This window comes from Hyperolius riggenbachi, chromosome 11 (assembly GCF_040937935.1).
Source record: "Hyperolius riggenbachi isolate aHypRig1 chromosome 11, aHypRig1.pri, whole genome shotgun sequence".
NCBI lineage: Eukaryota > Metazoa > Chordata > Amphibia > Anura > Hyperoliidae > Hyperolius > Hyperolius riggenbachi.
The window spans coordinates 103,249,863-103,272,832 of NC_090656.1; the positions used below are offsets into that span (position 1 = coordinate 103,249,863).

Here is a 22,970-nt window from a genome sequence, read left to right on the forward strand (position 1 = left end):
TAAACCCACAGACAAATGGCGGAGATATGACGTGGTTCGGGTATTTATTTACCCGAACCACGTGACAGTTCGGCCAATCAGAGCGCGTTCGGGTCCAAACCACGTGACCCGTTCGGCCAATCACAGCGCTAGCCGAACGTTCGGGGAACGTTCGGCCATGCGCTCTTAGTTCGGCCATGTGGTCGAACGGTTTGGCCGAACACCATCAGGTGTTCGGCCGAACTCGAACATCACCCGAACAGGGTGATGTTCTGCAGAACCCGAACAGTGGCGAACACCGTTCGCCCAACACTAACTAGAACCAGCTGTCCACCTTTCATTACTCAGAGAAAAGAACTGATATTCGTGATTATTGCAAAATCTCTGGACAGATCCATAACTACCATAACAAATAGCTAATGGAAAAATACATAATTTAAAAAAAATTACTCCGAAGTCCTCGATAATAGGTCACCCCTTTTTCTTACCTAGTTTATCTGACCCGAAGACTTTCCAAATGGAAGGAAAACAATCTCACCACGGTGTATGATTTGGTCACTGACACAGGTATCAAACCTTTTCAAGCTTTAGTAGAGGGGAGGAAACTACCGAAATCTGAAATCTTAAGGGACCTTCAAGTTAAACACTTTATACAAAAGCTGACGGTGGGATCTTCAGAATCTCTGCTAACTCTAGCACTAGCTTTGAGCACAAATGCTACACAGACCCATTTGCTCCAGGTATGACCTCGGTAATTTATGCTTGCTTGGTTGCTACTCCAAAAAACCATAAGCCCCCATACATGCAGAGATGGGAATGTGATTTAAATATAGAACTGAATAAGGAAGATATAGACAAGATATGGCAAAATGTGCATAAAACTTCAATCTGCTCCAACGTTGTTGAAACAAATATTAAAGTCTTATTCTGGTGGTATTTTACACCACACAGGATTGGGCAATTCAATAACAAATACTCAGATCGTTGCTTCCACGGATGTCACCAAGAAGGAACATTTTTGCATGTATGGTGGAACTGCCTAAAAGTCAGGAGATTGTGGCATAGAGTATATCAAACAATCTATTCAATAGCTGGTACCTCTTTCCCAAAATCTCCTGAAACATCTTTGTTGGGATTCAAGCCTAAAGGGGTTGCAAATAATCAATTCAAGCTGATAACTCATATATTTTCGGCAACCAAGCAAGTCATAGCAGCCGCATGGAGAACCCCCACTTTGTCATATAATTCTATGTTTCAGCGGCTAGGTCAAGCCATGTTCTATGATAAAATGTGGGCAATTTTGTTTGATAAGCTTGTACAATTTGAAAAGGTATGAGAAACACTTTACTCTCAATACTATCACATACTTCCCCCACCCACGCTAGGCGCCCTATGATGGTCCTGGTTATATTATAATGCGATATCAGTATGTGGCAAGCAGGGCCGGTTCAAGTAACGATTAGGCCCTAGGGCAAAATTAACCTGGGGGCCCCCAACAGACACCCCCCAAACCAAAAAGCGTCATTGGAAGCCCTTTGTTGCTGCCACATTTCCCTCCTGGGCCCCTGAGCTGGCTGCTGACCCTCCCCCAATCACCCCCCAACTTAACAGACTCTGCAGAGTCCTTGAAGAGCAACAGTTAGGATGGGGCGGAGCAACTTGGGGGCCCCTACAGGCTCTGGGGCCCTGGGGAAACTGCCCAATTTTTCCTATGGTAGCTACGGCCCTCGTGGCAAGATGTCACCCGGGGAGACCCTTTTCTCTGTTACTTTCCTTCTCATTCCCTCTTTTCTTTTTCTTTCCTCTTTATTTCATTATGTAGAGATGCTGGTTTATGTTTTTCAATTTGGTGTACCTTCATTATGATGCCCTTATAAGGTAGTCTTGAAAGGGACAATGCTTACAATGGTGAATCTCATTTTGCCAGCTTAGGTTTATTCCCATCAGAATGTGTAATTCGGTTAGACACTAAGCTGACTGTGGTTACAGCTTCTTTAAGCTGCTATCTTAAAGAATTAATTGTGAAATGTTTGCCTATCTCTTACATTTTTATGTAATAACCATTTTAATGTGTTTTTACAATGCATAAGCAAAATGTACACCAGTTGACTCATTGCTACAGTTATGTTTAAAATGTTAAAACATTTTATTCAATAAAAATCTATTAAAAACAAACAAAAAAAATACTTGTGATGGTGCTGATCTAACAGACAGCATTATTAACAACATGGAAATACACCTCACAGGGCAGATATGCACTTGGTAGAGTAACACGGGCCAATTAAATTCTCTTTTACCCCTAAAAGCACATTTTAAGCCACGGTAGCCACCAGCAAGCAAGAAAATACTCAAAACAACAGTACATTTTCACCTATTTTTTTGTACTTTTGAATTGCAGAGGGCTGAAAAGTTATTTTGAACAAAAGCTAGAAACACATCTCCTAGGAAGAAAACTTAGAAGAATAGAGTTGATTGAATAAGGGCAGATAAGGGTATTGTTTGTGATCAGATTCAGACATGTAATTTATTAATGACATTTTTAAATAATCAAAATCGCATCCTCCACACCACTAAAATTCCAGTAGGAAATTTGAAATTTCCATGAGGCTTCATCTTATTAACTTTTCATTGGTACTATGCCGGTAATGGTCACCTCTGTGCATTGAATAGTAGTAATCCTTAAAATGTTTTCTTACTCTGATTACACCTATCTGACAATACAGATATACAATGTCTACATAAAGGCTTAGCTCATGTGTTACTACTTGCATATACATTCACATGACATCCATGATTTGTCCAACTATATAAGCCACTGAAACCACACCCACATACTGCTGCAATTCACAGTGACAGAAAGGTCACCATCGATGAGCAATCCTGCGGTTCAAACTGTTCCCTAAACTAACCACAAAATGAGATAGTGCTTTACTTTATTTTAAAACTACGTATTCCAACCTCAAGCTCCCAAAGAACATTAAATCCTCCAGCAATCCAAATTTCTCATGAGTGCAGATCTGCTGACAGCTGTAATATTATGCTTGCCTTCCTGTGCGTGACACTTTTTTTCCGCTATTTTCTAAAATTAAACTGTCAAAGTCGTATAACACAGGAGCTGCCTTTATGCCCAAGACACTTTTTGCGATGTTAATGAAAAGTTATTATTTCAAAATTGTTACATAGTGTAAAATATCTCTTTTGCTCCTAATTGTAGAGACCTATATAGTACTTATATTGCTACTATAATTTACACTGAAATGTAATCTCCATTCTCTACAATGATCTGCAAAAAAACATATAACAATCTCTAGACTGTGCTGGCTGTACAATGGAGGCATAAAACTAGAAACCTCAATTTTAAGAGAAATGTGAAAGTTATTTAGTCAGAAAATATGCTCACGCAATATGTTATAATATGTGGCAAAAATTCAAATGTACAGTATTTCAGCTACATAGATGAGTAAGACGGGAACAAAAAGAGGTGAGGGGCAAGTGGGGTCCTAAATAGTGGGCATAGATGATATACTATAAATATGGATAGAAGCGAAGCATGTGAAAGACCAGAATTGAAAAGGTATATGATGGTATTCACCAGAATTCACCCCAAATCTTTATTGGTACCAAAAATATCACCAAACAAACAGCTTGCCCAGATGAACTACAGTTAAAAGCAGCGAGCAGTGACATCTAGAGATGGCCTGAACGGTTCGCCGGCCAACAGGAACCGCAAACTTTTTCGGAAGTTTGATCCGCTCCTTTACTACATCATTAGGGTCAACTTTGCCCCTTTGCATCACAGTCAGCAGGCACATTGTAGCCAATCAGGCTACACTCCCTCCTGGAGCCCCCCCTTATGAAAGGCAGGCAGCGTCAGGCATTTCACTCACTCGTGTGCCTGCAGTAATTAGAGAAGGGAGAGCTGCTGCAGAGAGAGATACTGTATAGGGAAAGCTTAGTTAGGCTCTTGTAGGCTTGTTAGCTTGCTCCTTGCTGATTCTTTTTACTAAAATAGCACCCCTCAACAGCTCTTTTGAGAGCTAATCTTGTTCTTGTGATCTATATTTTTTTTTGTGTGGCCCACTTGCATTATATACAGCCATTTCAGTCAGTCGCAGCTGGCCTTTGGCCCCTTGGTGGTAATTCCTACTGTGCCACTGTCAGGCCCAGCACATTTAGTGACTACGTGTGTGTGACAGGCAGCTGCACATTTGTAATCCCAATCACTGCACCTGTTCACTGTTCAGTGCACCTACCTACCTACCTACGTGAGCGCATGCATTGTTGTTAATACCACCAGTCATTGGACCTGTTCACGGTAACTGTGTGTGTGTGACAGCTGCACATTTGCAATACCAATCACTGCAGTGCATACCTGTAACCTGTTCAGTGCACCTACGTGACCGCAAGTAGTGTAATATACCACCAGTCACTGCACCTGTTTACGGTACCTGTGTGTGACAGCTGCATATTTGTTATACCAAATCCTGTATACCTGTTCACTGCACCTGTGTGACGGCATGCTGTTTAGTATACCAGTTCATGCATACCTACCTGTTAACTGCATAACTTTCACTGCACATGTGTGACTGCAGACTGTATTAGTCAAGTCAGTGCTAGAGATGGCCCGAACGGTTCACCGGCAAACTTATGGGGGTTCGCGATCGCAGAAAACCGTAAACTTATCCGGAAGTGCGGTTTGCCCCCATAATGCACCATTAGGGTCAACTTTGACCCTCTAGATTACAGTCAGCAGGCACATTGTAGCCAATCAGGCTACACTCCCTCTTGGAGCCACTCCCCCCCTTATAAAAGGCAGGCATCGCTGGCCATTTTATTCATGCATGTGCCTGCAGTAAATAGAGAAGGGACTGCTGCTGCAGACTCTCATAGGGAAAGATTAGGTAGGCTCCTGTAGGCTTCTTAGCTTGCTCCTTGTTGATTCTTATTGCTAAAATAACACCCCTCAACAGCTCTTTTGAGAGCTAATCTTGTTCTTGTGATCTATTTTTTTCTGTGTGTCCCACTGACACTTGTGTTGCATAGACAGCCTTGATAATTCATACTGTGTGTGCACCACTGCCAGGCCCAGCACATTCAGTGACTACCTGTGTGTGTGACAGGTGCACATTGTAATACCCAGTACTGCATATACCTACCTGTTGTTCACAGTGCATCCACCTACCTACGTGAGCTGAGAGCACGCAGTGTCACTGTGCCTGTCCGGTACCTGTCTGTGTGTGACAGGTGCACATTGTAATACCCATCACTGCATATACCTACCTGTTGTGTTCAGTGCACCCACCTCATCACGGCATATACCTACCTGTTGTGTTCAGTGCACTCACCTACCTACACAAATGTGCAGCTGCCTGTCACACACACGTAGTCACTAAATGTGCTGGGCCTGACAGTGGCACAGTAGGAATTACCACCAAGGGGCCAAAGGCCAGCTGCGACTGACTGACATGGCTGTATATAATGGAAGTGGGCCACACAAAAAAAATATAGATCACAAGAACAAGATTAGCTCTCAAAAGAGCTGTTGAGGGTTCCTATTTTAGTAAAAAGAATCAGCAAGGAGCAAGCTAACAAGCCTACAAGAGCCTAACTAAGCTTTCCCTATACAGTATCTCTCTTTGCAGCAGCTCTCCCTTCTCTAATTACTGCAGGCACACGAGTGAGTGAAATGCCTGACGCTGCCTGCCTTTTATAAGGGGGGGCTCCAGGAGGGAGTGTAGCCTGCTGACTGTGATGTAAAGGGGCAAAGTTGACCCTAATGAAGTAGTAAAGGGGCGGATCAAACTTCCGAAAAAGTTTGCGGTTCTCCGCAATAGCGAACCATGGAAGTTTGCCGGTTCCTGTTGGCCGGCGAACCGTTCAGGCCATCTCTAGATGTCACTGCTCGCTGCTTTTAACTGTAGTTAGTCTGGGCAAGCTGTTTGGTGATATTTTTGATACCAATAAAGATTTGGGGTGAATCCTGGTGAATACCGTCATATACCTTTTCAATTCTTTTCTTTCACATGCTTCGCTTCTATCCATATTTATAGTATATCATCTATGCCCACAATTTAGGACCTCACGGCATATACCTACCTGTTGTGTTCAGTGCACTCACCTACCTAAGTGAGTGCACGCAGTGTGATATACCACTCCGTGCATACCTGTTAACTGCACCTGTGTGACTGCACATTGTATTAGTCAAGTCAGTGCATACCTTTCACTTCATCCTCCTGATATGGACACAATGGATAAAACAGGTAGAGGCAGACCCAGAGGAAGGCCACCCGGCAGGTCTGTGCGAGGTCATGTTGATGTGATTTTGTGCGGCCCTGGCCCAAAGTACAGTGCTCAGAAGAAGGCACGTGCCCCCAAGATTGTCAGGACGTGGTTGACTATTTAACACAGAACACCTCATCTTCCGCAACCACCAGCGCTACTACAAGCACCACATCCGCTGCTTTTGAGACTTTGCAGGAGTTAATTGGTGGGGAATTAACTCATTCACAGCCATTATTGCTACAACCAGATGAAGGAGCGAAGCAAGTTACACCACCTCATATGTCTGAGTTAGGCGGCGACACTATGGACGTAACGTGTGAGGAGGAGGAGGATGAATTACCTGCTGTTGGTGAATTTTTGGAGGTGTCTGAGGAAAGCGAAGCTGGGCAGGATGATTATGATGATTATGATGATACAGATCACACATAGGTTCCTAAGAGACAAGATGACCAAGGGGACAGTTCAGAGGGGGAGTCAGAGAGGAGTGGGAGGAGATGAGTTCCTGAAAGAAGCAGGGGGAGCTCGTCATCAGAAATAGCTGGTGGAAGTGTCCGATGCTATGTATCGCCACCTATGAACAGCCAGCCAACAAGCCCTTCAACGTCAGCTGCTGATGCCACCAAAGTGCCATCACCCCAGGTGGGCTCAGCGGTTTGGACATTTTTTAATGTGTCTGCCTCAGATCAGAGCAATGCCATCTGTTCTCTTTGCCTCCAAAATTTGAGCCGTGGAAAGGCCAACACTCACGTAGGGCCAAGTGCCTTACGAAGGCACATGGATAAAAGGCACAAACTGCAATGGGAAGAGCACCTGAGCAAAAGCAGCACCCAAAAGACAAGCCACCCTCCTTCTCCTCTTCCTCCTTCAGGTGCAGCATCTTCAGCCGCTTTCTCCCTTGCACCTTCACAGCCACCCTCCTCCACTCCGCCTCTGCCCTTAAGCAGTTCCTGCTCCTCTGACCACAGCAGCCAGGTGTCCGTGAAGGAAATCTTTGAGCGGAAGAAGCCAATTTCTGCCAGTCACCCCCTTGCCCGGCGTCTGACAGCTGGCGTGGCGGAACTGTTATCCCGCCAGCTGTTTCCATACCAGCTGGTGGACTCTGAGGCCTTCCAAAAATGTGTGGCCATTGGCACACCACAGTGGAAGATTCCAGGCCGCAATTATTTCTCAAAAAAGGCAATACCCTAACTGTACCATGAAGTAAAAAGGCAAGTGGTGGCATCTCTGGCACACAGCATTGGGTCAAGGGTCCACCTGTCCATGGATGCCTGGTCTGCCAAGCACGGTCGGGGCAGGTACATTACTTACACAGCCCATTGGGTCAACCTGGTGAACGATGGCAAGCAGGGAGTACGTGGCTGTGCAGTGGACCTAGTTGTGACACCTCCACGGCTTGCAGGCAGGCACGCTGCCACCTCCTCTCCTTCTCCTCCTGCTACATCCTCTTCACTGTCGTTCTCCTCCTCCTCCTCCTTGGCTCAGTAGCAGCGCAACTCTACTGGTGCTACGATCTCCTCTCTAGCTACACAGCCCCAGCTCCCCAGGGCCTATGTTGCATGCCAGGTACGACGGTGTCACGCCATCTTAGACATGTCTTGCCTCAAAGCGGAGAGTCACACTGGAGCAGCTCTCCTGGCTGCTCTGAACAAACAGGTGGATCAGTGGCTGACCCTGCACCAACTGGACTATATACTGTGCAAATTTGGACAGAGGCGCCAGGCAGGTTAAAATGATCTAAAAACAACTAAAAAGGAGGAGTACAGGTGGACTTACCTCCTGAAATGATGGACAATCGAGATTGTTCAAATCGCAAAATTAGACATGCAAATCGGCTTATCGTCCTTTGGTAAATCAGGCCCTTGGTATTTACACGTCTCCTGTCACAGCAGATCGCCCCTTCTGTGACAGACATATGTCATTTCTGCTTTTTGTATTATGATGGCAAGCTCTTAGGGTCGTGTTTTGTTTATTGTATATTGTTTATGGTTTGTATGCTTGATTTTTAGCTTGCACTTTTTGCCTGATGAAGCGGGTTATACCTGCGAAACGCATTGCGGAGTGCCAAAATAAATTGTTTTTTGCGATTTGAACAATCTCGATTGTCCATCATTTCAGGAGGTAAGTCCACCTGTACTCCTCCTTTTTAGTTGTTTTTAGATCATTTTAACCTGCCTGGCACCTCTGTCTAAATTTGCACAGTATATAGTCCACCTTGGGCGGAGGGGACTGTCCCCTTCATTCTATCTACAGAGAGCGACTTCTTAAACCTGAGTGGGGTCAGGTTCTAATACTCCCCACCTGCATTTCAAGTGGTTGCCTATGTGGTAACTCGTGTTTGTGAGTATATCCACATCTGTTCATTATTTCGCCAACAATTGTTAGACTTACTGCACTATATTGGGCTCTCGGCTTTTCTTTTTGTTTCAAGTGCTGCACCAACTGGAGATCGGCAAGGTGGTGTGCGACAACAGCAGCAGACTCATTTCGGCTTTGAATTTGGGAAAATTGACACATGTACCCTGCATGGCAGAAGTGCTCAATCTCATATTCCAGAGATTTGTGTGTAAGTACCCAGGCTTGCAGGATGTCCTGAGGCGGGCCAGGAAGTTGTGTGGGCATTTAAGGCGGTCTTACACGGTCATGGCACGCTTGGCCGATATTCAGCGGAGAAACAACTTGCTGGTGAGGCACTTGATTTGCGATGGCCCAAGTCACTGGAATTCGACCCTCCTGATGTTCGACTGCCTGCTACAACAGGGGAAAGACGTCACCCAGTATCTCTATAACTACAGTAGAAGGACTTGCTCTGGGGAGATGGGGATGTTCTGGCCGAGGAACTGGACACTCATGCGAAACGCCTGCAGGCTCATGCGGCCGTTTGAGGAGGTGACAAACATGGTGAGCCGCAGTGAAGGCGCCATCAGCAACTTGATCCCGTATGCCTTCTTCCTGGAGCGTGCCATGCATAGAGTGGTGGATCAAGCTGTGGATGAGCGTGAACAGGAATAGTTTACTGGAGGAAGAGTTGTGGAATCAATTCTCATCAGAACCAGATTTTTCCTCCACACCTGCAGCAGCACGGGGGGGGGGGGGGGGAGGGTGAGGGGATGGAAGAGTTGTGTAGGGAAGAGGAGTCAGATGATGAGTAAGGGGTTTCTTTTTTTGGGGGGGAGGAGGAGGCAGCAGAAGAACAACCGCAGCAGGTGTTGCAGGGGGCTTGTACTGCTCAACGCTCCCATGGTATTGTTCGTGGCTGGGAGGAGGAGGAGAACTTACCTGACATTACTGAGATAGAGCAAGAGGAGTTGGATAGTACATCTGGATTTGTGCAGATGGCGTCTTTCATGCTGTCCAGCCTGTTGAGGGACCCCCGTATAAAAAAACTCAAGGGGAATGAGCTGTACTGGGTGGCCACGCTACTAGACCCTTGGTATAGGCACAAAGTGGCGGACATGTTACCAACTCACCTGAGGGCAGAAAGGATGCTGCACATGCAGAACAAGCTGGCAACTATGCTTTACAGTGCGTTTAAGCACAACGGAATAAAGGTACCACTGCCAGTAATCCTTCTCCCATGTCCACGCAGGCAAGGACAGGACGCTCTAGCGATCTCATGGTGATGTCGGACATGCGGACATTCTTTATTCAAATGCCTCGCCTTAACACTTCCGGATCCACCCTCCACCAATGCCTGGACTGGCAGGTAGCCGACTACCTGGCCTTAAGTGTGGATGTAGACACTGTGAGCAGCGATGAACCCTTGGACTACTGAGTGCGCAGGCTTGACCTGTGGCCAGCCCAGAGCTGTCACAATTTGCCATCCAACCTCTGTCTTGCCCTGCCTCAAGCGTCCTGTTAGAAAGGACCTTCAGCGCAGCTGGAGGCATTGTCACTGAGAAGAGAAGTCGCCTAGGTCACAAAAGTGTTCAGTACCTCACCTTTATCAAAATGAATGAGGCATGCATCCCGGAGGGTTACTGTCCGACCCCCAAAGACTAAGTCAGTCCCCACGCACAGCATCTCTGCCTGCACGCCGTGTGACTGGCTACCTGCCCCAAGACTAAGTCGGTCCCCACACAGCATCTCTGCCTTTAGGCCGCTTGACTGCCACCACCAACAGGATCCACCAGGACTCCAGGTGGATTCCTGAATTTTTAAGGCTAGCAGCGGCCGCTATAATCATTTTTCTGGTGCGTGTACATGCCGGCCTAATTTTTCTAGCTGCACTACAGCTGCAACAATGAAACAAAAGGCATGTACATGTGTCAATTCCCCTTCGTGATCGTTACCTTGCTGCGGTGAATCGGCTTGCGTATCACAATGAAGCAATGACCACCGGCTATATGAGTGTGTTGGGGTTGGGGGGCACACCTGACCCAAGAAGATAGATAATAAAGTCGTTGCTTCATTGTGGACAGACCAAATTCGATCAGCTGGACACTCAGTCACTGTTGTTCTGTCATTCAGCTACCTCAGCCCGACCATATGGGCTTGAAAACCGCCATCGCCATCACTCTGGCCATGGTGCGCACCAGTCCAGCACGGCTGTCATTACACGAACAGCTGTTTGCGGTGCGTTACACGGTGAGCTTGGTGCGTCAGTGTGAAGCAGTACACTAATTACACTCCCTGATTGATGTATACACACGCAAGCAATTTAGCAATAAAATGTGATTTCTGCCCATAAAACGCTGCTGTGCCTCAAATCCTGTTTTTCCCAGGGAGTTTTGGCATGTATCCCACTCTGCCATGCCCCCCTCCAGGTGTTAGACACCTTGAAACAACTTTTCCATAACTTTTGTGGCCAGCATAAATCTTTCTAGTGTTCAAAGTTCACCTCCCCATTGAAGTCTATTGCGGTTTGCGTAAATTCGCATGTTCGCGAACTTTTGCGGAACTTCCCCCGAAAATCAGAGCTTTGAGCCATCTCTAATGAAATCACTGATTGGGTACCAACAGAGATGCGCAGAGCGGGAAAAAAAGTGTCATGCACAGGAAGGCAAGCATAATATGATATCTGCACTCATGAGAAATTTGGATTGCTGGAGGATTTAATGTTCTTTGGGAGCTTGAGATTGTAATACATTCCTTTTAAACAATACCAGTTGCTTGTCAGTCCTGCTTATCTCTATGGCTGCAGTAGTGTCTGAATCACACACCTGAAACAAGCATGCAGCTAATCCAGTCTGACTTTAGTCAGAGCACCTGATCTACATGCTTGTTGAGGGGCTGTGGCTAAAAGTATTCGAAACACAGAGTCAGCAGGAGAGTCAAGCAACTGGCATTATTTTAAAATGAAAAACCCATATCCTTCTCAGTTTAGGTTCCCTTTAACAAAGCAAGACGTACTGCAGATTTTGCTTTGCTACGACGGGACGATCAGTGTAGCAGCCTCATAGGGCTATCACTGCATTTGCGATGGGATTCAGGATTTTGTACGACATGATGGAATGTACCATAGCAAGTGTGAAAGGGCCCTTAATTGTGGTGCCTTTAAAGTGAACCTCCGGACTAAAAATCTACTCAGCAGAACTGAAAAGGCTTGGTGTTTCTATAACAGTTTAACAGCATCAGAACTTTGTTTTTCTTACCAAAAGCATAATTTTTAGCTGCATTTTTAACGAAGCTCCACCCATCAAAGAAAAAAAGCCCGGGATTTTTTTCCCTGATGCTGTGCAGAGCATGATGGGAATTTCTATGTTGTTATTCATGTTGCCTAGCAACTGGGAGAGGTGCAGGACAGTTGGAACTGTGTCTCATGTTCCCTGTCACCTCCTTTCAAACAAAAAGATGGCTGCCATCATGAAATCAAACATTTGCCTGTTCTTTTAAAACCAGGTGGGTAAGAGATTATATTACCTATCTATTTTAATTAACATAACGAATGTAACTTAATAACAGTATGTTTGTTTAGGCTGAAGTTCCTCTTTAAGTAAAATATGATAATGCTTGAAATAATGCAGTGCTGAGGGATTATTAAAATTCCTTTTCTCTATCAAAAAGAAAAAAAAAATGATGAGTTTCAGTATTTTAACCGCTCCCCCATTGCTGCTATGCATATCTATACCCCTTAAAACTTCACTTACTAACTAGTGGCATATATATGCATATTTCTTTATTTACCTAGCCTGCTTCCGGTTCATTTCCCTCACCATCTCGCTGGTCCTTGATTGCTGAATGGGAACATGTGTTCCCAAAGCCAATCAAAATGCCTGTAATGAATGAAAACTGTCATCAGTGAGATGCCGGTATCCATTCACAAAGTGAAAGAAGTACATTCACAAAGTGAAAGAAACGAACATATACACTCCCTGTACACATTGTTGTGACATCTTGTGGCCAAAAAGTAAAAATACACCCACATGCACTATTATACTGTATATAAAAATAAATACAAACGTAGAAAATATTTATTCTTTATTCCGACATCACAGTGCACAAGTAAAAGCTCACACGTATCGGAGCATGGTGTGGCTCCTTAATCATAGCTATGTTTTAATAGCCACACCACGCTCCAATACGTGTGAGCTTTTCTACATTTACCCAAGCGCTTGGTGCAGCGGGATATCTTTTTCAGTCTTTGTCTGGATTTGGCGTTTAATTTCTAGCTCCCACCTGGCTACAGAATGTGAGTGCGGTGACCATACCTGTGTCTCTTTATACAATATATACTATATAGTATACTATGAATACTATACTATATCAATAATTACAAGCCTTTATTTACAAAAATAACTGTAAGAATGGTTATTGCTATGATTAAGGAGCCACGCCAGGCTCCGATACTTGTGAACTTTTACTTGTACAGTGTGATGTCGGAATAAAGAATAAATATTTTCTACATTTACGCAACCACTTGGTGCAGCGGGTTATGTTTTTCAGTCTTTATATATTGTATACAATAGGTTTATACAATCCATATAGGCGGATTGTATAACCCTAATAGGACACAGAAGCATGTTCTCTTTTGAATGACATGCCGTGGTTTCCTTCTGGTGCTGCTGTCTGTCCTCCCTTACTTCTGCTGTCCCCCCTCGAATCTACCAATAAGATACTTGTTACTAGCCTAATGAGGGAAGGGGCATCCTTTGCTGGAAAGACACTCCTACACAACACCCACACCAGCGTTAGGAACACCCCTTCCTGCCTCCTTCAGCTCACTCCCCTGCCTCCCTCAGTTTTCCTCATATCAGGGCTGTGCCGTGAGCAGGGGAGTACTTCACTTAAATACTGCAAGTCATTTACAGCAGGCAATAAAAATCAGGTTTTGGGCTAGTCCATTGCTTTACAGGGGATTCTCAGTATTTCCTTTAACCTTTAGAAAAGCTCTGTATGGAAATGATCTACAGTAAATAAAGCATGCTGGCCACCTTCCCTACTCAATGGCAAGCAATTTTGCCAGTTGGACAGAGCTATTGCCGTTCAGTAAGAGCTTTCGAAAATGAAAACCATGACAATCCCCCATGAGGAAATGAACTAGTCCAAAATCTGTCAGATCCATAAGATATTTACTGTCTACTGTAAGTGATCACAACATAGGAAAAAATTGATTTATAATGCATTTTATTCTGGAACAAATGCCCATCTTAGACACATACATACACATGCATTTTAAATTTTACAAATTTTGACAATAATGGTCCTTAAAAAATGCAATTTAGGATAGCATTGGCTGTATTGGCTAAGTTCCCTGGTCTCTCTATCTGATAAATCAGCCACAATGAGGAAACAATATTTGTTTAAATCATTGCAAGTCATTGTGATAGTGTACATAGCTGCGCATGCGGACCAAATGCAATAAATGAGCTGTAGCAATGCATGAAAATGTTAGCAATCCATATGGCAGAGACACATGTGGTGGAAGTGAGCCTGGGCTACAGAAGCCTTACAGTAGAACTATTCAATCTCGCAGTAAACGATTGTTCAGATTTTGAGTTCTGTTCATATTTGTGGAGCTGAGTGAGCAAATTGTGCTTAGTTAGTTAGTGCCCAGCTGGATAGGACTATTGTTTCAATGTTGCCCTTTTTTCCTGCCAAATATCTGTGACTGAAAAGCTGTGTTCTCTGACTGGAAATAAAATGTTGGCTCAGCATTCAATGGTTTGCATTACAGACAATGGACATTTTTAGTAGGCTTGTTTTTATGTATTCACTGAATTTAGAGTTAAAATGATATGTACACCTTCTCACTTGTTCTATTAGGTAAATATAAAATGCTAGCTGTATGTATTTGGCTGCTGTTGGCTCTGCCCACTCTAACCCTAGCACCCAAATAGTCACTAACCAAGTTTGTGAGCTTTGGGGTCCTTGGCATCAATAATTTGTATTTTCCCATTCAAATTAAACAAATCTGATTGGCTGTTTGTGGTTCCTTCCCTTTTCTGAATTTGAACCCCGATCACCCAATGACCGACTGTACCAGGTTTGAGGCTTGTACCATTAACAGTGCAAGAATGACAGCACTGAAAATCAATAAGTGAATTTTGATTGGCTTTTGTAGGCTTCGCCCACTTCTGATTATTTATCCCAGTCATCCAGTGGATAACTGTGCAAAGTTTAAGAAGTCTGCCATTTACAGTGTAAGAATGGCTGCAGTTTACATTTTCACTGTGAATTTGTATTTGTAACCTTGACATACAGTCACTCAGTGACCAAGTTTGCAAGCTTTCAGGTTCCTGGCATCAAAATTGTGTTTATGGAAGCAGTTTAACCAGCAAAGAAATCTGATTGGCTGTTTGTGTTCTGCCCCCTTTAGTGAATTTGAACCCCAGTCACTTAATGACCGACTGCAACAGGTTTGAGGCCTCTGCCATTAACAGTGTAAGAATGGCAGCAGTTTAAATATTCCCATTGAGAATCAATAGGTGAATTTTGATTGGCTGTTGTAAGCTCCACCCACTTTCCGGAATATTAATCCCAGTCATTCAGTGGCCAAGTGTGGCAAGTTTGAAAACCCTGCGATTTACAGTCTAAGAATGGCTGCAGTTTACATTTTCCCATTTAAAATGAATGGCTGAAGTTTGATTGGCTGTTTAATGCTCCACCCACTTTTCCAGGTTTTGTAACCTCAGTCACCAAGTGACCAACTGTGCCAAGTGTGGGGACTCTGGCTTTATTACTGGGTGAATGGCAGCCTTTTACATTTTTTCCATTGACTTGAATTGATGAAATCTGATTGGTTGTTTGTAGCTCTGCCCAGGTGTGCAGGGGGCACGAGACCCCCAGAACATATCGTGCCAGGTAGTAAGGGATCTGTATACCAAGTTTAGTTCAAATCGGTCAAGCCGTTTGCGAGTGATGGCGGCACATACATACGCACATACGCACATACATACACATCCGATTTTATATACAGTATATATAGATTATACTTATTTTACCTCCTCCTGCAGTTTGAATATTAAGCATTTGCAAACTGTAAAGCCTCTTACACATGCTGGATAATCCTTTAGTGAGATAATCATTTTGAAATAGTTATAAAATATTTGTTGTTTGCAGGGCCCCACCTTCCTTTTAGACCTGGTTTCCCCCTCATAGACCAGAGCAGTTTTGATGTTTTAGCTATGTCCCTATTTAAGTAGCAACATCTTTATCCCTAATTTTAACAACTTGATGATATGTTCATATTTTTAAAGATAAAATAGACTTTTATCAGGTGGCGTTTTTTTCTCAAGAGCAATTATTTTTCAGTGCTTGCCTTTGTTCCAAAGGTCCTTTTATCATGTATGCATTTTTACCAATTGCAGTGTACAAGTAAAAAGTGCTACTGTAGATAAAAACTACAACTTTTCTTTGGTTATTTCTCCCGTTTATCGCTTACATTATATTCCTGTCACAATTCATGGTGATCTTTGATTCTGAAATAAAAGGGAGGGGGGATGTTGCTACAGAGTGTATGTTTTGCTTTGAACTGAGAAAATAAAAGTATTTTTGCTTGAGACTTCTGGTTCACGGAGTCCTGCATAATGGGGGATTTACTGTATTCCCTTTTACCAATTAGTGCTGCAGTAGATAGTGCCATGGTGTGCAAGGGAATGTGCCTGATTGTGCTTCAGCTAAAAGACGTATATCGTCCTCATGGTTTGCCTGTAGTCACAGAGGCTGTAGCTGAGGCTGAAGTCGTAAATGATCTGCCAGACTGCCACAGCAAATCACTGAGGGTAGGAACACACTAGGCAGAAACACATATGGGTTTTCCATAGCACATAGTGGAAAATGCATATGCGATTCTGCCTAGTGTGTTCCTACCCTAAATGACACATGAGCAGATTGTACTCTTTTGTCTCATAGACCACGGGATGCTGATGGCTTATTCACCACCCACACTCTCTCCTCCCCTCTCCATAGAACAGACCAAAGTGGGTAAGTTGGAAATGATGCACTCCATACAGAGTGGCCATAAAGTCATTGGGTGATCAGACCATGGTTTCTGCGTGAGCCAGTAATAGAACAACTCAAAGGATAAGTACTTAAGTAAGAGAAGATAGGTTTATTTAAGCTTCTTTACACATATCCAAACAAAGGGGTGCTGCTGCTGAGTGCTTTACTTGATAAAAGGGTACTTTTTGCACCTATAAAACGGAATGTCTATTAGACAGATGAAACCAGGGAACCCCAGATTCACTAAAAAATTCTAAAGCCTCAATCCCCCCCCCCCCCATGAATCACCCCTGATGTGTCCCCCAACCCCATGTGATAAACCCCCAATGCCCCCCGTTGTGTGCCTGGGCATTTGGAGTTGCAGTTGTGGGTGGTGGCTGTGGGTGGCGGCATACCGTAGCATCACTATGCATTGATTTTCTGTGGTTTACAGTGGGCGGCTAAGTATGGGCAACATAGGCTTTAGTGTGGGGGTGGCTTAGTGTGGTGTCACTGTGATGTGGGTGGCGGCTGTGGACGGCAGCTTAATGCAGCAGTTGTGTGCTCACATGCAGTTACAGCTGTGCCAGTTGTGTGTGCGCTGGTACAGCTGTGTCAATGCTGTGCATAGCTACGACCATGTATTAGTAAATAGGATAAACAGTTCTTACGTTACTTTGGGATATGGACTCCATAGAACAGCACACATTCCTGGGGGACAGCAAACAGTGTATTCATACAGTACTTGCTCTCATAACTGTCATTCTATTATTAATAATAAGGGCAACCGTTTTGAATGTATATACATAGGGATGGAATTCATCATTGCCAGGGGTGCCTCTAGTCATTTTGTCACTCCAGGCGAGAAAACCTGTGGCGCCCCCCCCAAGCCCCACCCCCCAGGAAAATAATCATAATGCAGCATCGTTTCACCAGAAAATAATCATAATGCGGCAGTGTTTCATCAGAAAATAATAGTAATTATCGTAATTCAGAATCGTAATTCACCAGAAAATAATCGTAATGTGACAGCGTTTCACCAGAAAATACACTTATTGCAGCAGCATTTCACCAGAAATTAATCATAGGGCAGCAGCGTTTCACCAGAAAATAATCGTAATGGGGCAGCGTTGTCAGAAAATAATCGTAATGTGGAAGCGTTTCACCAGAAAATACACGTAATCCGAGCAGAGGGAAAGAGTAGAGAGGGAGAGGCAGCATAAGATGTAAGAGGGGGGTAGAGGAACAGAGAGGGGGAGGGATAGACAGCATAAGATGGAAGAGGGTGCAGAGAAACAGAGGGGAGAGGGAGAGACAGCATAAGATGGAAGAGAGTGCAGAGGAACAGAGAGGAGTAGAGACAGCATAAGATGGAAGAGGGGGCAGAGGAACAGGGGGGAGAGGGAGAGACAGCACAGCATTAAAGCACAGGTTTACAGCTTTACCAGCCTACAGCCTAACCAGCTTTCAAAGAAAACTCTAGTATCAAAAGAGCAGGGCACATTCTAGCAGTTATAACAGTACTGGGAGTCTGCACACAGGACAGGAAGTGTTCTTAGCAGCCTGCCTGCATACCTTCTCTTCTGCCTGTGCATGCAGCTTATCATCTCTGGAGTAGTGATGGGTCGTTCGCGAACGAGCCGGCTTTGCTGCGAACGACAAGAGCCGGTTCTCAGTTTTGAAAGAGCCGATGCCTCAGCCGCCCCACAGAGCTCTGCTTTGCTCTGCAATAAAGGGCGCTGAGGCATGCTGGGAGATGTAGTCCTCCTCTTGCAGCTTGTAGGAGTGTATGGGGCGGAGCAGAGCAGTAGCAGGAGGGATTGCCCCAGTCAGAGAAGCAGTCTGGAATTGTCATGGAGACGGGGGCGGGGCTTTTACTCCAATTCTGAGTGGTGTTTAGTGATATTTAATGAAGAGCCGATTCAGAGCCGTAAGAGCCGGCTCTTTAATGGGAGCCGATTCAGAAGTGTCGATTCTCTGAAAAGAGCCGGAATTCCCATCTCTACTCTGGAGCAGAAACTTCCCTTCTCCCGGGCTGTGTTGCTGTCTTGTGCGGGGGCGGGGCTCCAACACGGACACATCACATTCTTCTCTCTGTGACTGCATCTGTCCCCTGGCTGTCTCGCTCTAGTGTCTGTGTGCAGCCAGTGACACAGGTGGGGGGTCAGACTGTCGGGGGCATAAGCTGGCTGGCCGCTGGCTCCTGGTTTGACTGGCGTGGGGCGGAGTTAAAGGCTGGGCCACACGAGGTAAACACTTTACCTGTGTGGCTACTGAGAAGAAGGGGCACGGCTTTAAAGAAGGAGCCTGGCAGAGATGATCAGTATTGATTGCTCTATTGGCTGGGGAGAAGTGGAGGTGGAGGCACTGCTGAGCACATGGTAGCGTGCCGAGCACCGGGGACTGAGTCGGGAGGTAATATAATATTAAAAAACAAACAAACAAAAAAAAACATGGTCACAGTAGCAGCGGTGGGGGAATGCGCCTCACAACCTCATGGCGCCTCACAACCTCATGGCGCCCCAGGCAACCGCCTATACTTGCCTGGTGGGTGAGACGCCCCTGATCATTGCACAGGTTCACCACTGAAATAGTTCCATTCCATAATGACCAACCTCTGACCTGAAATTTATCTGGCCAGTAGGGATAAATTTTGCCACAGTGACTTAGATTCACTAACACCAGTTTCTAGCTGACTTCATGACAGAGGTCACGCTGGACTTTATGATTTATAATTCCATCCCTATATGTATGATGATGAAGAAGACAAGCAAAGGGTCTTAATTTACTGTTGCATAACAAGTGCAAAGCATTATAAATGCCAAGTCTCCTGATTAGGCAACTAATAAATAAGCCTCATCTTATTATAGTTCTCTTATTTTTGTTAGAATATCATAAAACATTAGCCTACTGGCACTCATAAAGCTTGCCTGTCCAACCAGCCAGTGAAGTTCTAAACTCTAAGATGGTTTTTGTCCATTTGTGACATTTTATATGGAGAAGATCTATTGCACCTTCCCATTCAGTTGTGTTTATTTCTTGTACCTGTCTAACCTACAAATGTATTTTTCTGTTCTATACTACACTTAAGTGTACAATGAGTGACATTTGGCGTAAACTCCCTAGATAATAACTCTTGCTAAAGTCTCTCTAAATATCAAGGCTTACAGGCACTAAATGAATTCTCCCTGTCCTTCTAACATGGTGTCTGTTAGTTTTATAACTTCAGTTTACTTTGCTACCCAATTATTGCTTAGAGTTCAGTAGGAAATGCCACGTTAAAAATGTTCCCTTCAAGACTGAAATAATGTTCGAAAAATGTTAATCTAACCTTAATAGAGCATTACAGAAAACGTTTCTTCGGCCGCAGCCACTACAATTTGTTAAGCAATAAAACTTAATTTCCAGAAATATTTTAAGCACCCAGCAATTGTCGAACTCGTCAGTCATTATAAATTTCTGTGTGATGTTCTAGGGAACGAAATTTTTGTCCTTTCGTCACATTGCTGCTTTCCTACCAGCACGGAGGGTAGCTGTGATTAAAAACTACAAATAAAGGGAGTAGATTTAACTACAATACATACAATTTCATTAAGACTTTTACCAGCGGACTATGAGTTATTGGTCCCTATTGGTAATTGCCACTAGGTTTCTGGCGGCTGGAATGGTGCATTGTGGGTTTATGAACAATGAGCACTGTTTTACATGCATTGTTCATTGCCATAATATTGTTAATTAACTATGATACAGTTATCAATATTACTGAATGGATGTTAATCTCTAATTGCTATGGTGTATTCATTGCTTTTCGTAAGGAGATTTAACAACCAGCACCTGCTAGTTACAAAATGAGAATACGTGAGTTACCGTACTGAAGATTTCATGCTTAAAAAGAAATCTACTGACTTCAAAAGAAATACACTGATTTAAAAGTCCATCACTGGTTATTTAAAAGCATCTCCTAGCTATATATGCTATAGCTATACTATGGCAGTCAATATTTGAATTCTGTTTGCCCTTACTTATAATATACTTTAAAAGACTGTGAAAAAAAATGATATAAACATTATTTTTGTGTGCATGAAAAAAGGGCGCCGTGAAAAAAGGGCCCAACTTATTAATGAATTTGGTGCCAGGTATTAACAAAATTTGATAATGTGAACCATCGTTGTCAAGCTTTATAAACAAATGCAAAAACAAATGAGATATAATAACCAAATAAATATTAACCTTAAATATCGTTGAGTTTTTCGTCAATACTGCTTAACCCAACCCTACCCTCACACAGAACCCTCCCCTTGTGGTTCCTAAAACTAACCACCCCCTAGTGGCGCCTAACCACCCCCTGGTGGTGCCTAACCCTAACCACCTTTTTAGTGGTCCCTAACCACCCCCATCGTGCCTTACCCTAACCACCCCCCTGCTGGTGCCTAACCTTAACCACCACCCCTGGTGTTGCCTAAAACCAACCGCCGCCTAGGTGGTGCCTAACCACTCCCCCAGGTGGTGCCTGACCCTAACTTCCCCCCCAGGTGGTGCCTAACCCAAACCACTCCCTCTGCAGAAACACCCTTTTACATATATTAACGATAATACCTTTGAAAACGTAAAATCTATACTTATTAACAAAATAATATGACAAAAACTATAACGTTTTAAACTTCTAAAACGATAACTACCTCAAAAAACTATAATGTTCGAATGTTATGACATTTTTGCGGCGCCCTTTTTTCGCCGTATAATTGCATTAAAGTCTATGGCGGCACCCTTTTCATCCACCCTCAGCTGGCGTCCTTTTTTCCTACTACCCTGTAATTTTATTTTTGCTCTGTAGTAAAGAGCAAAAATGCCTCTGGCAGCCTCACAAGAATTTCTTTGAATGTTATGTGGTTCACTAATAAAAACAGTATTTCAAATTAGTCGATAGATTAAACAATCAATACATTTGTGATCATAAGAAAACAATCAATGAAACAATCAGATTTATGATCAGAAGGAAACAATCGATAACGCAATAATTTGCTGTCACTTGGCACCATCCAAAATTATTCAATCTGATTGATCGGAAATTTCATTGTTCGCAAAAGTGTCTCATTAATTGGTGCCTTGAGTAAATATGCACTAAAGCAGCATAGAATGACTTCTAGGAATGACAGTTCTCAATCTCGATGGTGGAAGCATGATACAGCTAATTACAGGACAATGTGATCCTGCAGTAGTACAGTGCCTAACCAATTTTTAGACACACTTCCGCATAAGTTACTTGGCAAAGTAGCACTCAAGGAATGCATGCAATCTATAACAGATCTAACTACAGCTATCACTCCCACAGACCGGTTTCGCACTGCTAACCCATGTTAATGGTTCTGTGCGATCGGCTGATCACACCGCACCACCAAAATAAGCTGATGGCAGTGTGTGCCAATCTCCATTCTGCCTGCAGGCCAAGCAGGAAGTAAAGCTTACTAGCGCTAACTTCCTGTGGCCGACGTTCAAATTGCAAAGTGTATCGACAAAATAGAGGGTGTGGTACCAACGGAGTACGAGGACCTTCCAAAGGAGACAAAAAAAAAATAGACACCAGGAGCCCCTGATAGTGTAGCATGTTGAGGGTATGGGATACTCAACAACAGTATGTGCAGAATACTCACAATAACAGAGTAACGGCTAGTGAGGAAAGTCTGTCCTCACTCGGGTTCTTTAGTCTTTGTCAATGTAGGTCGCTCTTCAGGAAAAGAAAAAGTGGTGTAAGGGTTCCAAGGAACAAACATACACAGTCAACACCGCGAGCTGAGGGGGCTGGTGTGCAATATTTCTGGGAGGGAGGTGGCACCCCAAGATGTGATGTGTGGGAGGGATAATGTAAGCTGGATAAAACATAAATAAATAGGCTTACCTCTAAAAGAAAGGGGTAGCCCAAATAAAGTAATAAAAGTTTTAATAGAAACCAGACACCTTAATGATAACGCATTTCGCAGATCGCAGTCAAATAACAAAAGTGTCACAATACTAGCGATTTGTAAGAAGGGAGCGATAGTATTGAGACACTTGTTATATGATCTGAGGAAGCGGACTATGATCCGCGAAAAGCGTTATCATTCAAGTGTCTGGTTTCTATTAAAATTTTTATTACTTTATTTGGGCTACCACCTTCTTTTAGAGGTAAGCCTATTTATTTATGTTTTATACAGCTTACATTATCCCTTCCACACATCACATCTTGGGGCGCCTCCTCCCTCCCAGGCATGTGCACAGCAACTTGAAAAAAAATAAAAATTTGGTCCGCCATAGACTTGCATGACTTCCGGTCACTGCACATCGCAGTGCAAGTTGAACACTAACACGTTGTT

General features: G+C 43.8%; 1 protein-coding gene across 4 annotated transcripts in view; it reads right to left on the bottom strand.

Moving 5' to 3' along the window:
* Window positions 1–22,970, bottom strand: part of LUZP2 (leucine zipper protein 2) — a 917,784-nt gene that overhangs the window by 327,540 nt on the left and 567,274 nt on the right. The gene's annotated exons all lie outside the window — the stretch shown is intronic.